General features: G+C 36.9%; 1 pseudogene; it reads right to left on the bottom strand.

The window, feature by feature from the left end:
- Nucleotides 1–10,934: 10,934 nt before the first annotated feature.
- LOC146715162 (macrophage mannose receptor 1-like) overlaps nucleotides 10,935–15,653 on the bottom strand; it is a 76,025-nt pseudogene continuing 71,306 nt past the window's right edge.

Here is a 15,653-nt window from a genome sequence, read left to right as displayed (position 1 = left end):
CAGTAGTTTGTGAAAACATTGTAATGCAGTTTTAATCAATTGATTAACTCACCAGTAACTGCAGTAATGCTGACTCCACTGCTTCTGACGTTCTCAAACACAGAGTAGAGAGTGAATGTGTATTGAGTTCCAGCAGTGAGAGATGAGACGGTGTGAGTTACTGGTCCATTTCCAGCTGGTGCACTGATGCTTGTCTCTGTACCATTAAACTGGAGAACAAAGCTGACATTGTTGTTGACTTTATTCCACTGCAGAGTGATGCTGGTTTCATTTTGTCCTGATGATATGAGGTTTTGTGCATTTGAAGGAGCTAAATGGAAAAATGAGAAAATAAAGTAAGTTTCAAAAATTCTTCCAAATTGATTTCTCACTAGTTAAAAACAGCAACAAATTATACTGTTGAATTATTATCAGTATTTTTTGAAAATATTGTATTGCAGTTTTAATCAATTGAATAACTCACCAGTGACTGCAGTAATGCTGACTCCACTGCTTCTGACGTTCTCAAACACAGAGTAGAGAGTGAATGTGTATTGAGTTCCAGCAGTGAGAGATGAGACTGTGTGATTCACTGGTCCATTTCCAGCTGGTGCACTGATGCTTGTCTCTGTACCATTAAACTGGAGAACAAAGCTGACATTGTTGTTGACTTTATTCCACTGCAGAGTGATGCTGGTTTCATTTTGTCCTGATGATATGAGGTTTTGTGCATTTGAGGGAGCTAAATGGAAAAATGAGAAAATAAAGTAAGTTTCAAAAATTGTTCCAAATTGATTTCTCACTAGTTAAAAACAGTGAAAAATTATACTGTTGAATTATTATCAGTATCTTTTGAAAATATTGTATTGTAGTTTAAATCAATTGATTAACTCACCAGTGACTGCAGTAATGGTGACTCCACTGCTTCTGACGTTCTCAAACACAGAGTAGAGAGTGAATGTGTATTGAGTTCCAGCAGTGAGAGATGAGACTGTTTGATTCACTGGTCCATTTCCAGCTGGTGCACTGATGCTTGTCTCTGTACCATTAAACTGGAGAACAAAGCTGACATTGTTGTTGACTTTATTCCACTGCAGAGTGATGCTGGTTTCATTTTGTCCTGATGATATGAGGTTTTGTGCATTTGAAGGAGCTAAATGGAAAAATGAGAAAAAGTAAGTTTCAAAAATTCTTCAAAATATATTTCTCACTAGTTAAAAACAGTCAAAAATTATACTGTTGAATTATTATCAGTATTTTTTGAAAATATTGTATTGCAGTTTAAATCAATTGATTAACTCACCAGTGACTGCCGTAATGGTGACTCCACTGCTTCTGACGTTCTCAAACACAGAGTAGAGAGTGAATGTGTATTGAGTTCCAGCAGTGAGAGATGAGACTGTTTGATTCACTGGTCCATTTCCAGCTGGTGCACTGATGCTTGTCTCTGTACCATTAAACTGGAGAACAAAGCTGACATTGTTGTTGACTTTATTCCACTGCAGAGTGATGCTGGTTTCATTTTGTCCTGATGATATGAGGTTTTGTGCATTTGAAGGAGCTAAATGGAAAAATGAGAAAATAAAGTAAGTTTCAAAAATTCTTCAAAATTGATTTCTCACTAGTTAAAAACAGTCAAAAATTATACTGTTGAATTATTATCAGTAGTTTGTGAAAATATTGTATTGCAGTTTAAATCAATTGATTAACTTACCAGTGACTGCAGTAATGCTGACTCCACTGCTTCTGACGTTCTCAAACACAGAGTAGAGAGTGAATGTGTATTGAGTTGCAGCAGTGAGAGATGAGACTGTTTGATTCACTGGTCCATTTCCAGCTGGTGCACTGATGCTTGTCTCTGTACCATTAAACTGGAGAACAAAGCTGACATTGTTGTTGACTTTATTCCACTGCAGAGTGATGCTGGTTTCATTTTGTCCTGATGATATGAGGTTTTGTGCATTTGAAGGAGCTAAATGGAAAAATGAGAAAATAAAGTAAGTTTCAAAATTTCTTCAAAATTGATTTCTAACTAGTTAAAAACAGTAAAAAATTATACTGTTGAATTATTATCAGTAGTTTGTGAAAATATTGTATTGCAGTTTAAATCAATTGATTAACTCACCAGTGACTGCAGTAATGCTGACTCCACTGCTTCTGACGTTCTCAAACACAGAGTAGAGAGTGAATGTGTATTGAGTTCCAGCAGTGAGAGATGAGACTGTTTGATTCACTGGTCCATTTCCAGCTGGTGCACTGATGCTTGTCTCTGTACCATAAAACTGGAGAACAAAGCTGACATTGTTGTTGACTTTATTCCACTGCAGAGTGATGCTGGTTTCATTTTGTCCTGATGATATGAGGTTTTGTGCATTTGAAGGGGCTAAATGGAAAAATGAGAAAATAAAGTAAGTTTCAAAAATTCTTCAAAATTGATTTCCCACTAGTTAAAAACAGTAAAAAATTATACTGTTGAATTATTATCAGTAGTTTGTGAAAATATTGTATTGCAGTTTAAATCAATTGATTAACTCACCAGTGACTGCAGTAATGCTGACTCCACTGCTTCTGACGTTCTCAAACACAGAGTAGAGAGTGAATGTGTATTGAGTTCCAGCAGTGAGAGATGAGACTGTTTGATTCACTGGTCCATTTCCAGCTGGTGCACTGATGCTTGTCTCTGTACCATAAAACTGGAGAACAAAGCTGACATTGTTGTTGACTTTATTCCACTGCAGAGTGATGCTGGTTTCATTTTGTCCTGATGATATGAGGTTTTGTGCATTTGAAGGAGCTAAATGGAAAAATGAGAAAATAAAGTAAGTTTCAAAAATTCTTCAAAATTGATTTCTAACTAGTTAAAAACAGTAAAAAATTATACTGTTGAATTATTATCAGTAGTTTGTGAAAATATTGTATTGCAGTTTAAATCAATTGATTAACTCACCAGTGACTGCAGTAATGCTGACTCCACTGCTTCTGACGTTCTCAAACACAGAGTAGAGAGTGAATGTGTATTGAGTTCCAGCAGTGAGAGATGAGACTGTTTGATTCACTGGTCCATTTCCAGCTGGTGCACTGATGCTTGTCTCTGTACCATTAAACTGGAGAACAAAGCTGACATTGTTGTTGACTTTATTCCACTGCAGAGTGATGCTGGTTTCATTTTGTCCTGATGATATGAGGTTTTGTGCATTTGAAGGAGCTAAATGGAAAAATGAGAAAATAAAGTAAGTTTCAAAAATTCTTCAAAATTGATTTCTCACTAGTTAAAAACAGTCAAAAATTATACTGTTGAATTATTATCAGTAGTTTGTGAAAATATTGTATTGCAGTTTAAATCAATTGATTAACTTACCAGTGACTGCAGTAATGCTGACTCCACTGCTTCTGACGTTCTCAAACACAGAGTAGAGAGTGAATGTGTATTGAGTTCCAGCAGTGAGAGATGAGACTGTTTGATTCACTGGTCCATTTCCAGCTGGTGCACTGATGCTTGTCTCTGTACCATTAAACTGGAGAACAAAGCTGACATTGTTGTTGACTTTATTCCACTGCAGAGTGATGCTGGTTTCATTTTGTCCTGATGATATGAGGTTTTGTGCATTTGAAGGAGCTAAATGGAAAAATGAGAAAATAAAGTAAGTTTCAAAAATTCTTCAAAATTGATTTCTAACTAGTTAAAAACAGTAAAAAATTATACTGTTGAATTATTATCAGTAGTTTGTGAAAACATTGAATTGCATTTTAAATCAATTGATTAACTCACCAGTGACTGCAGTAATGCTGACTCCACTGCTTCTGACGTTCTCAAACACAGAGTAGAGAGTGAATGTGTATTGAGTTCCAGCAGTGAGAGATGAGACTGTTTGATTCACTGGTCCATTTCCAGCTGGTGCACTGATGCTTATCTCTGTACCATTAAACTGGAGAACAAAGCTGACATTGTTGTTGACTTTATTCCACTGCAGAGTGATGCTGGTTTCATTTTGTCCTGATGATATGAGGTTTTGTGCATTTGAAGGAGCTAAATGGAAAAATGAGAAAATAAAGTAAGTTTCAAAAATTCTTCAAAATTGATTTCTCACTAGTTAAAAACAATAGAAAATTATACTGTTGAATTATTATCAGTAGTTTGTGAAAACATTTTATTGCAGTTTAAATCAATTGATTAACTCACCAGTGACTGTAGTAATGCTGACTCCACTGCTTCTGACGTTCTCAAACACAGAGTAGAGAGTGAATGTGTATTGAGTTCCAGCAGTGAGAGATGAGACTGTTTGATTCACTGGTCCATTTCCAGCTGGTGCACTGATGCTCGTCTCTGTACCATTAAACTGGAGAACAAAGCTGACATTGTTTTTGACTTTATTCCACTGCAGAGTGATGCTGGTTTCATTTTGTCCTGATGATATGAGGTTTTGTGCATTTGAAGGAGCTAAATGGAAAAATGAGAAAATAAAGTAAGTTTCAAAAATTCTTCAAAATTGATTTCTAACTAGTTAAAAACAGTAAAAAATTATACTGTTGAATTATTATCAGTAGTTTGTGAAAATATTGTATTGCAGTTTAAATCAATTGATTAACTCACCAGTGACTGCAGTAATGCTGACTCCACTGCTTCTGACGTTCTCAAACACAGAGTAGAGAGTGAATGTGTATTGAGTTCCAGCAGTGAGAGATGAGACTGTTTGATTCACTGGTCCATTTCCAGCTGGTGCACTGATGCTTGTCTCTGTACCATTAAACTGGAGAACAAAGCTGACATTGTTGTTGACTTTATTCCACTGCAGAGTGATGCTGGTTTCATTTTGTCCTGATGATATGAGGTTTTGTGCATTTGAAGGAGCTAAATGGAAAAATGAGAAAATAAAGTAAGTTTCAAAAATTCTTCAAAATTGATTTCTCACTAGTTAAAAACAGTAAAAAATTATACTGTTGAATTATTATCAGTAGTTTGTGAAAACATTGTATTGCAGTTTAAATCAATTGATTATCTTACCAGTTACTGCAGTAATGCTGACTCCACTGCTTCTGACGTTCTCAAACACAGAGTAGAGAGTGAATGTGTATTGAGTTCCAGCAGTGAGAGATGAGACTGTTTGATTCACTGGTCCATTTCCAGCTGGTGCACTGATGCTCGTCTCTGTACCATTAAACTGGAGAACAAAGCTGACATTGTTGTTGACTTTATTCCACTGCAGAGTGATGCTGGTTTCATTTTGTCCTGATGATATGAGGTTTTGTGCATTTGAAGGAGCTAAATGGAAAAATGAGAAAATAAAGTAAGTTTCAAAAATTCTTCAAAATTGATTTCTAACTAGTTAAAAACAGTAAAAAATTATACTGTTGAATTATTATCAGTAGTTTGTGAAAATATTGTATTGCAGTTTAAATCAATTGATTAACTCACCAGTGACTGCAGTAATGCTGACTCCACTGCTTCTGACGTTCTCAAACACAGAGTAGAGAGTGAATGTGTATTGAGTTCCAGCAGTGAGAGATGAGACTGTTTGATTAACTGGTCCATTTCCAGCTGGTGCACTGATGCTCGTCTCTGTACCATTAAACTGGAGAACAAAGCTGACATTGTTTTTGACTTTATTCCACTGCAGAGTGATGCTGGTTTCATTTTGTCCTGATGATATGAGGTTTTGTGCATTTGAAGGAGCTAAATGGAAAAATGAGAAAATAAAGTAAGTTTCAAAAATTCTTCAAAATTGATTTCTAACTAGTTAAAAACAGTAAAAAATTATACTGTTGAATTATTATCAGTAGTTTGTGAAAATATTGTATTGCAGTTTAAATCAATTGATTAACTCACCAGTGACTGCAGTAATGCTGACTCCACTGCTTCTGACGTTCTCAAACACAGAGTAGAGAGTGAATGTGTATTGAGTTCCAGCAGTGAGAGATGAGACTGTTTGATTCACTGGTCCATTTCCAGCTGGTGCACTGATGCTTGTCTCTGTACCATTAAACTGGAGAACAAAGCTGACATTGTTGTTGACTTTATTCCACTGCAGAGTGATGCTGGTTTCATTTTGTCCTGATGATATGAGGTTTTGTGTATTTGAAGGAGCTAAATGGAAAAATGAGAAAATAAAGTAAGTTTCAAAAATTCTTCAAAATTGATTTCTCACTAGTTAAAAACAATAGAAAATTATACTGTTGAATTATTATCAGTAGTTTGTGAAAACATTTTATTGCAGTTTAAATCAATTGATTAACTCACCAGTGACTGTAGTAATGCTGACTCCACTGCTTCTGACGTTCTCAAACACAGAGTAGAGAGTGAATGTGTATTGAGTTCCAGCAGTGAGAGATGAGACTGTTTGATTCACTGGTCCATTTCCAGCTGGTGCACTGATGCTTGTCTCTGTACCATTAAACTGGAGAACAAAGCTGACATTGTTGTTGACTTTATTCCACTGCAGAGTGATGCTGGTTTCATTTTGTCCTGATGATATGAGGTTTTGTGCATTTGAAGGAGCTAAATGGAAAAATGAGAAAATAAAGTAAGTTTCAAAAATTCTTCAAAATTGATTTCTCACTAGTTAAAAACAGTCAAAAATTATACTGTTGAATTATTATCAGTAGTTTGTGAAAATATTGTATTGCAGTTTAAATCAATTGATTAACTCACCAGTGACTGCAGTAATGCTGACTCCACTGCTTCTGACGTTCTCAAACACAGAGTAGAGAGTGAATGTGTATTGAGTTCCAGCAGTGAGAGATGAGACTGTTTGATTCACTGGTCCATTTCCAGCTGGTGCACTGATGCTTGTCTCTGTACCATTAAACTGGAGAACAAAGCTGACATTGTTGTTGACTTTATTCCACTGCAGAGTGATGCTGGTTTCATTTTGTCCTGATGATATGAGGTTTTGTGCATTTGAAGGAGCTAAATGGAAAAATGAGAAAATAAAGTAAGTTTCAAAAATTCTTCAAAATTGATTTCTCACTAGTTAAAAACAGTAAAAAATTATACTGTTGAATTATTATCAGTAGTTTGTGAAAATATTGTATTGCAGTTTAAATCAATTGATTAACTCACCAGTGACTGCAGTAATGCTGACTCCACTGCTTCTGACGTTCTCAAACACAGAGTAGAGAGTGAATGTGTATTGAGTTCCAGCAGTGAGAGATGAGACTGTTTGATTCACTGGTCCATTTCCAGCTGGTGCACTGATGCTTGTCTCTGTACCATTAAACTGGAGAACAAAGCTGACATTGTTGTTGACTTTATTCCACTGCAGAGTGATGCTGGTTTCATTTTGTCCTGATGATATGAGGTTTTGTGCATTTGAAGGAGCTAAATGGAAAAATGAGAAAATAAAGTAAGTTTCAAAAATTCTTCAAAATTGATTTCTCACTAGTTAAAAACAATAGAAAATTATACTGTTGAATTATTATCAGTAGTTTGTGAAAACATTTTATTGCAGTTTAAATCAATTGATTAACTCACCAGTGACTGTAGTAATGCTGACTCCACTGCTTCTGACGTTCTCAAACACAGAGTAGAGAGTGAATGTGTATTGAGTTCCAGCAGTGAGAGATGAGACTGTTTGATTCACTGGTCCATTTCCAGCTGGTGCACTGATGCTTGTCTCTGTACCATTAAACTGGAGAACAAAGCTGACATTGTTGTTGACTTTATTCCACTGCAGAGTGATGCTGGTTTCATTTTGTCCTGATGATATGAGGTTTTGTGCATTTGAAGGAGCTAAATGGAAAAATGAGAAAATAAAGTAAGTTTCAAAAATTCTTCAAAATTGATTTCTAACTAGTTAAAAACAGTAAAAAATTATACTGTTGAATTATTATCAGTAGTTTGTGAAAATATTGTATTGCAGTTTAAATCAATTGATTAACTCACCAGTGACTGCAGTAATGCTGACTCCACTGCTTCTGACGTTCTCAAACACAGAGTAGAGAGTGAATGTGTATTGAGTTCCAGCAGTGAGAGATGAGACTGTTTGATTCACTGGTCCATTTCCAGCTGGTGCACTGATGCTTGTCTCTGTACCATTAAACTGGAGAACAAAGCTGACATTGTTGTTGACTTTATTCCACTGCAGAGTGATGCTGGTTTCATTTTGTCCTGATGATATGAGGTTTTGTGCATTTGAAGGAGCTAAATGGAAAAATGAGAAAATAAAGTAAGTTTCAAAAATTCTTCAAAATTGATTTCTCACTAGTTAAAAACAGTCAAAAATTATACTGTTGAATTATTATCAGTAGTTTGTGACAACATTGTATTGCAGTTTAAATCAATTGATTAACTTACCAGTGACTGCAGTAATGCTGACTCCACTGCTTCTGACGTTCTCAAACACAGAGTAGAGAGTGAATGTGTATTGAGTTCCAGCAGTGAGAGATGAGACTGTTTGATTCACTGGTCCATTTCCAGCTGGTGCACTGATGCTTGTCTCTGTACCATTAAACTGGAGAACAAAGCTGACATTGTTGTTGACTTTATTCCACTGCAGAGTGATGCTGGTTTCATTTTGTCCTGATGATATGAGGTTTTGTGCATTTGAAGGAGCTAAATGGAAAAATGAGAAAATAAAGTAAGTTTCAAAAATTCTTCAAAATTGATTTCCCACTAGTTAAAAACAGTAAAAAATTATAATGTTGAATTATTATCAGTATTTTTTGAAAATACTGTATTGCAGTTTAAATCAATTGATTAACTCACCAGTGACTGCAGTAATGCTGACTCCACTGCTTCTGACGTTCTCAAACACAGAGTAGAGAGTGAATGTGTATTGAGTTCCAGCAGTGAGAGATGAGACTGTGTGAGTTACTGATCCATTTCCAGCTGGTGCACTGATGTTTGTCTCTGTACCATTAAACTGGAGAACAAAGTTGACATTGTTGATGATTATATTCCACTGCAGAGTGATGCTGGTTTCCGTTTGTCCTGACGATATTAGATTTACTGCATTTGTGGGAGCTAGGAGAAAAAGAAAATAACATAAAAAAAACATTTATTTAATGCCTAAGGCCTGTTTTTCCCTGTATAAGTTGATGCAGTGTCTTTTTATTGCTAATATGTTCGACCACCAGATGGCTCCACTCACAAGCATTGTGAGGGGAAGTGAAAGGGTTAGGTTTTTTGCTCCTTGAGTGTTCAGTTGTGTGAAGCCGAAATTAAAGTTGGAGTAAATTATTGGGATCTCTCATGTCGCCCTTACATGCGTCCCCAATATTATTTGTATTTGTTAATATTTAACTAATAGTCATGTTCAATGTGAAGTCAAACCTTCTGTGTTTAGAGGATCTAGAATTTTTTTTTAATTTCAAACAAATGTGTCAGTAACTGCTCAACAGAAAAACAACACGATGTAAAATATTCTGAAGTAGCCATATCACATGGTTTAGCCACACTCAGAATTAAGTTTTGTCCACGGTAATATCAGAACACAACTGCTTGTATTGTAAAATCAGTCATTGTTTGTGTGTGTTTAAATCAGTGCTATACAAGATTTTACCAATCTACTGTGGTCTGGGTTTTCTTTGGCAAACATGAGGTCCTCACTTCCTGTTTCTAAAGAAGACATGTTTAATCTTTCGCCACTGTCTCTATTTAACTACACTCAACAAAAATATAAACGCAACACCTTTGTTACTGCTCCCATTCCCCATGGGATGGACGTAGAGACCTAAAATTCATTCCAGATACACAATATAACCATCCCTCCCAAACAGTGGTCACAAATCAGTCCAAACGTGTGGTAGTGGGCACATCTGCCATATTGAGATAATCCATCCCACCTCACAGGTGTGCCACATCAGGATGCTGATCTGACATCATGAGTAGTGCACAGGTGTACCTCAGACTGCCCACAACAAAAGGCCACCCTGGAATGTGCAGTTTTGTCTCACAGCAAAATGCCACAGATGCCACAAGCAATGAGGGAGCGTGCAACTGGCATGCTGACAGCAGGAATGTCAACCAGATCTGTCGCCCGTGCATTGAATGTTCATTTCTCAACCATAAGCCATCTCCACAGGCGTTTCAGAGAATATGGCAGCACATCCAACCGGCCTCACAACCGCAGACCTCGTGTAACCACACCAGCCCAGGACCTCCACATCCAGCAGGTTCACCTCCAAGATCGTCTGAGACCAGCCACCCAGACAGCTGCTGGAACAATTGGTTTGCACAACCAAACAATTTCTGCACAAACTGTCAGAAACCGTCTCAGGGACGCTCAACTGCATGCCCGTCGTCCTCATCGGGGTCTTGACCTGACTCCAGCTCGTCGCCGTAACAGACTTGTGTGGGCAAATGCTCACATTCGATGGCGTCTGGCACGTTGGAGAGGTGTGCGCTTCACGGATGAATCATGGTTCACATTGTTCAGGGCAGATGGCAGCTGAGAATGTCCCAGTTCTTGCATGGCCAGCATACTCACCGGACATGTCACCCATTGAGCATGTTCGGGATGTGCTTGACCGGCGTATACGACAGCGTGTACCAGTTCCCACGAATATCCAACAACCTCGCACAGCCATTGAAGTGGAGTGGACCAACATTCCACAGGCCACAATTGACAATCTGATAGACTCCATGCGACGATGTGTTGCACTGCATGAGGCAAATGGTGGTCACACCAGATACTGACCGGTTCTGGGTCCCCAGACCCCCAATAGCGCAAAAAACTGCACATTCCAGGGTGGCCTTTTGTTGTGGGCAGTCTGAGGTACACCTGTGCACTACTCATGATGTCAGATCAGCATCCTGATGTGGCACACCTGTGAGGTGGGATGGATTATCTCAATATGGCAGATGTGCCCACTATCACACATTTGGACTGATTTGTGACCACTGTTTGGGAGGGATGGTTATATTGTGTATCTGGAATGAATTTTAGGTCTCTACATCCATCCCATGGGGAATGGGAGCAGTAACAAAGGTGTTGCGTTTATATTTTTGTTGAGTGTATTTACTCATTTAATATCTTACCAGTGACTGCAGTAATGCTGACTCCACTGCTTCTGACGTTCTCAAACACAGAGTAGAGAGTGAATGTGTATTGAGTTCCAGCAGTGAGAGATGAGACTGTTTGATTCACTGGTCCATTTCCAGCTGGTGCACTGATGCTTGTCTCTGTACCATTAAACTGGAGAACAAAGCTGACATTGTTGTTGACTTTATTCCACTGCAGAGTGATGCTGGTTTCCGTTTGTCCTGTTAGACTGAACATTACTGTCATGGCAGAAATCATAGAAAGTCACAACATTTATTTTGCCCATTAATGATTTCAAAGACAATGCAGTAAAAAGTAAGCAATTCTTTGAAGTATTGACTGACATAACCATTTAAGTTAAAATACACTTTTGAATCAGTTTTTAATTTACACTTGTACCTAAGTTCTTGCCACTTGCATACTCACAGCAGATGATATTCCTCATTAATAATAATTTAAGACATGTGGTTAGTGCCTTTATTTTTATATAATCTTATATAATAAAATCTGTATACTGTATTTTCACTATATTTAGCTGGGATCTTGGCTTCGCATAAACAAAAAGTAACAACAATAAGTACATTTTTAAATTTTTTTATGCAGAACTTAACATCTATGTAGGATGTGAGAGTAGAAATTAGATCTATTACTTGTCGTAAAACAGATTGATGAAAAGCTGTTGGAGCACAATTCATCCGACCATCGTCCTGAGTCACTGAAATTTGCAGCAACACACTGCTCATTTCCAGAGTCTGGTTGCCCAGTGGCCCAGAATTGAAACAGAGAGTCACTCCCATCAGACCACACCTTTTGCCGATACAGACCAATCCACACAAAGCTTCCATTTGCTGTGACTTTGATCTTGTCATTTTCTGTCTGATTTCGTATACTGTAAGAAGGCATGCAGAACTTTGAATACAGAGTTTAAACAATAGACATCTAAGCATCTAACATATAGTTTCACACACTTATTTTTCATCACTTATGTATCTTATTATGTTCTTTTGGAAACATAGTACCTTATGTGACAATTCAAGGATTTAGTGACACACTGAAAGTTAAACACTTTATGATAAATTAATTTTAATAATTCAACATTTACATCTTGTAGGTAAAGAGACATCATTGAATGTGTAGTGCAACCTCAATTGAAATGAATGAAAAGGCCATCGTGTCTGCATCTCATTTTCATGACTTCATAATCTTAGAAACTAATATTATTTCTTGTAGTCGTCAATAGCGATGGATGAATCCTGTACCTGGGTAGATCAACATAATTGTTCCTGCAGAAACTCTGAGCATCAGTCCAGTTCATAGGCAAATTAACCTTAACAAAAGATTCTTGACCATTTATTGTACCTGGAAATATATGGAAGAAGAGAAGAAATACAACATGTCAGAATGGATATCTGTAAAATCTCTAATAAGTGTTGTGTTCATTGAGAAAAAAAAGTGATCTAATTATAGATGTTTTCACAATTGTGGCGAAAAAACATTTCTTGTGCAAACCATCAAAAATATTATGTATAATTCTTATAAACTTACCATTATAGCACACAAAGTTTAGGATGTCGTCACACTCACGGTCATCCCATGTACCATTGTATGGACTCCCACTTAAAAGTGCCACACAGTATTGCTGTCCATAACGATTGTTGGGCGAATTAGCGTACCAGTTTCTAAATGTTGTCTCTCCTTGACCGTAGAAGCTGCTGTCATTTAGGGACCATCTCCAACTGTTTTCCAGGTCATCATGGAGACCTATCCATGCCTTACCTGTTCAAAAAGATGTTCATTAAATAAAAACAAGACTTTTCAATTCAGAAATAACCACAAACTGTTGTTCTTCTTTAACAAGCCAAAGTATATAATTTTTTAGTTTTATGTAATCCATTTAGATTTCTCAAGATGTTGGGAGTTTGTTTTATATGTATAGTCATATATGTTACATTTATAACACTAGTTTTAAGAGCTTACTTGTGTTTGTTGCAATGCTTCTGACAGCATTAATGTCAGCTGTGCTTTCTATGGTGGCCAGGTCAGTGTAGACATCTCTGCAGTGGCTCTGTGCCTCCGTCCAGTTCAGTGAGGTGCTCACATAGTAGTACTGATGAGTTTGACCAAATGTACCATTAACCAGCGCTCCTGAAATAAAGCATTGTCTTTTATTTTGGTAGTGTTCAATTTAACATTACTGTAAGGTTTCACAGAACTTTGTTCGCCTTTGTGACATTTTTGTTTGGCAGCAACTTTTAAGCAAAAAACAAACAAACAATCAAATAAAATAAATCAAAAATCTCTTTGCAAAGTGCTATTATTGATTCATATTGTTAATATATAGATATTATCATGAATTTATAGCTTTCATCTTTTCTTTTGTATTCATGCTTTTACCCTTTTGTTCAGTGACAAAATCTTAACTTAAATAAAATACACTCTACAGGAGAACAACATTCACAACTGTTTTTTTCTTCCCCCCCCCATATTTAGGGTTTATACAAAAATCCCTGTGTATATAGGTTTCTGGAGCTGTAATTGTTCAGAACAAACAAAAGTACAAACAGGATTAATCAAAAAGATGCACCAACCTATCAACACAAAGATGATCACCGTATAATCCATGAGTTACAACTAAGAAAAGATGAAAAACAGTGTAATTAGTTACATTATTAGCTCATTCAGCCATATTTTGGAATGGATAAATAAAGTGGATATAGATTGTTCTTACCACTATTTTAACTCCCCGTACTTCAGATGTTTCTAAGTGTGCATGCTGCTTAGCACTAACCTGTCGAAAAACCTGTTTAAAGTCTTACCATTGCTCAGTGAGTATTTAAAGATCATGTGAACAGCATAGATAAGATTTAAGGAAGTAAAAGAGAATTCTTTGTGCTGAATCACTCCATGCCAGTAACAGAAAGTAAAATCTAAAAACATCTAGCCTTATTCTTTACTGCACTGGTCACAGGAAATACAATTTCTTTCCAAAGCAAAGTGTACACATTTTTTGCATATCCAGTGTATCTTTAGAAATATATTTAATTTGAAAATTGGTGGCCTGTTTGATACTTATTTTACCTGCTGTATCACTGGTTGACTTTTATGAATGCTTTGAGTAGCTTTTATCATGAATGTTTAAATGGATTAACATTGCTTCACTACATTTTCACTGAAAAGCATCAAAAATTGCATAAGCAGAGTCATTTTGCAGTTATTTTGCTCATTCTTTTGCCACAAATTCCTAAAGATTTTGTTTTGTGCTTTCAGTCTAATTTTGTGGGAATTAAATTCTTTAATTTTTAGTGTATTCTACTGTAAAATGAGTTTTAAGAGGAAGAACTTGTTAACAGGAGCAATGGCACTGCCTAACTGAACACATGGGAACTTTTGTTTTTAGTATGATAAAATCTAACGTCCTGCATTTTTGCTCCACTCCACTTCACAGTAATTGTCAAATGGTGTCATTCATCATCCTTTTGTCCTTTTAAAGATTAGCCGATTCCTCCATACCTTGCCTGATTGCTCAGCTATAGTTGTGGGAAACACCAGGCATATCTATACTGTCAGAAATTGCTCTGAGTCTGGAGGACTTTGCTTGCCACTGTCACTTGCCTGCCAACTCTTGGATGTGCTTCTCTCTATTCAGCCTGGAGCTTGCCTTACCCTTCCTCTGCACCGGTTGAGTTTCTAATAAACCTCTTAAACCTGTTTGCAAAGGAATCTGGTTGTTCATGAACATCCAGATTTATTGGCAGTCTTCAACTTCGTTTCACCATAGATAGAATCTGCTTATATCTATACTGGGGGGCGACCGTGGCGCTGGGGGTTGGGAAGCGCATATGTAACCGGAAGGTTGCCGGTCGTTGTGTCCTTGGGCGCGATATGGCAGCCTCGCTTCTGTCAGTCTGCCCCAGGGCAGCTGTGGCTACAACTGTAGCTTGCCTCCACCAGTGTGTGAATGTGAGAGTGAATGAATGATGTAATTGTAAAGCGCTTTGGGTGCCTTGAAAAGCGCTATATAAATCCAATCCGTTAATATACTGTCATGGATCACTGGCACAAAAACACTACTCATGTGAATTTGACTGATAAAGTGGTACCATGTAAAATGATCGTTACATTTCACTTGTACCCTGTCTCCCAAATGTTTGCAGACCTTCTGATAGCTGTGCAGATTTTACTTTCAAGTTTGTATTTTTTAAAAATCCAACTTTTGTGTAGGAAGTCTTGCTGTTTTTGTACACTACATTTAGAAATGCAAACCAATCACTATGGGAACTAAACACAAGACAGAGACTCTGAAGTGCAAAACATCAGTCTCTGCCATGGTTTGAACATTACTCTTTTGCAGTGTGCAACAGTCAGGAACTAGTTTGCCTTTCCCATCTCTATTAGCAACACCGTTCTGTAGTATTTTAAATGGTTAAAGTACATTTTAAAATGTATTACCTCAATATCATAAAAGCACAGTCAGAAAAAAGACAAACAAAACTATTATTGCAAACAAGAATGATCTGACTGACAGAAAGATCTTTCATGTTCTTCTACATCCAAAATCTATATTAGAATTGTGGAAAAATAAAAAATTGAAGTGGTTCCAGTGACTCATTCCAAGTCCAAACCTCAACCCAGCTGGGTCCTCAGTAAAGGTTGAAGTAAAATATGTTATATCATTACTATGTCTAAGAAAAAGAA

Source organism: Copadichromis virginalis, linkage group LG3 (assembly GCF_057382275.1).
Source record: "Copadichromis virginalis isolate Kocher_CV1m ecotype Utaka linkage group LG3, C_Virginalis_male_GT1.1, whole genome shotgun sequence".
NCBI classification, from domain to species: Eukaryota; Metazoa; Chordata; class Actinopteri; order Cichliformes; family Cichlidae; genus Copadichromis; species Copadichromis virginalis.
The sequence above is the reverse complement of the archived record's forward strand: the minus strand, read 5'-3'. Positions and strand labels throughout refer to the sequence as shown.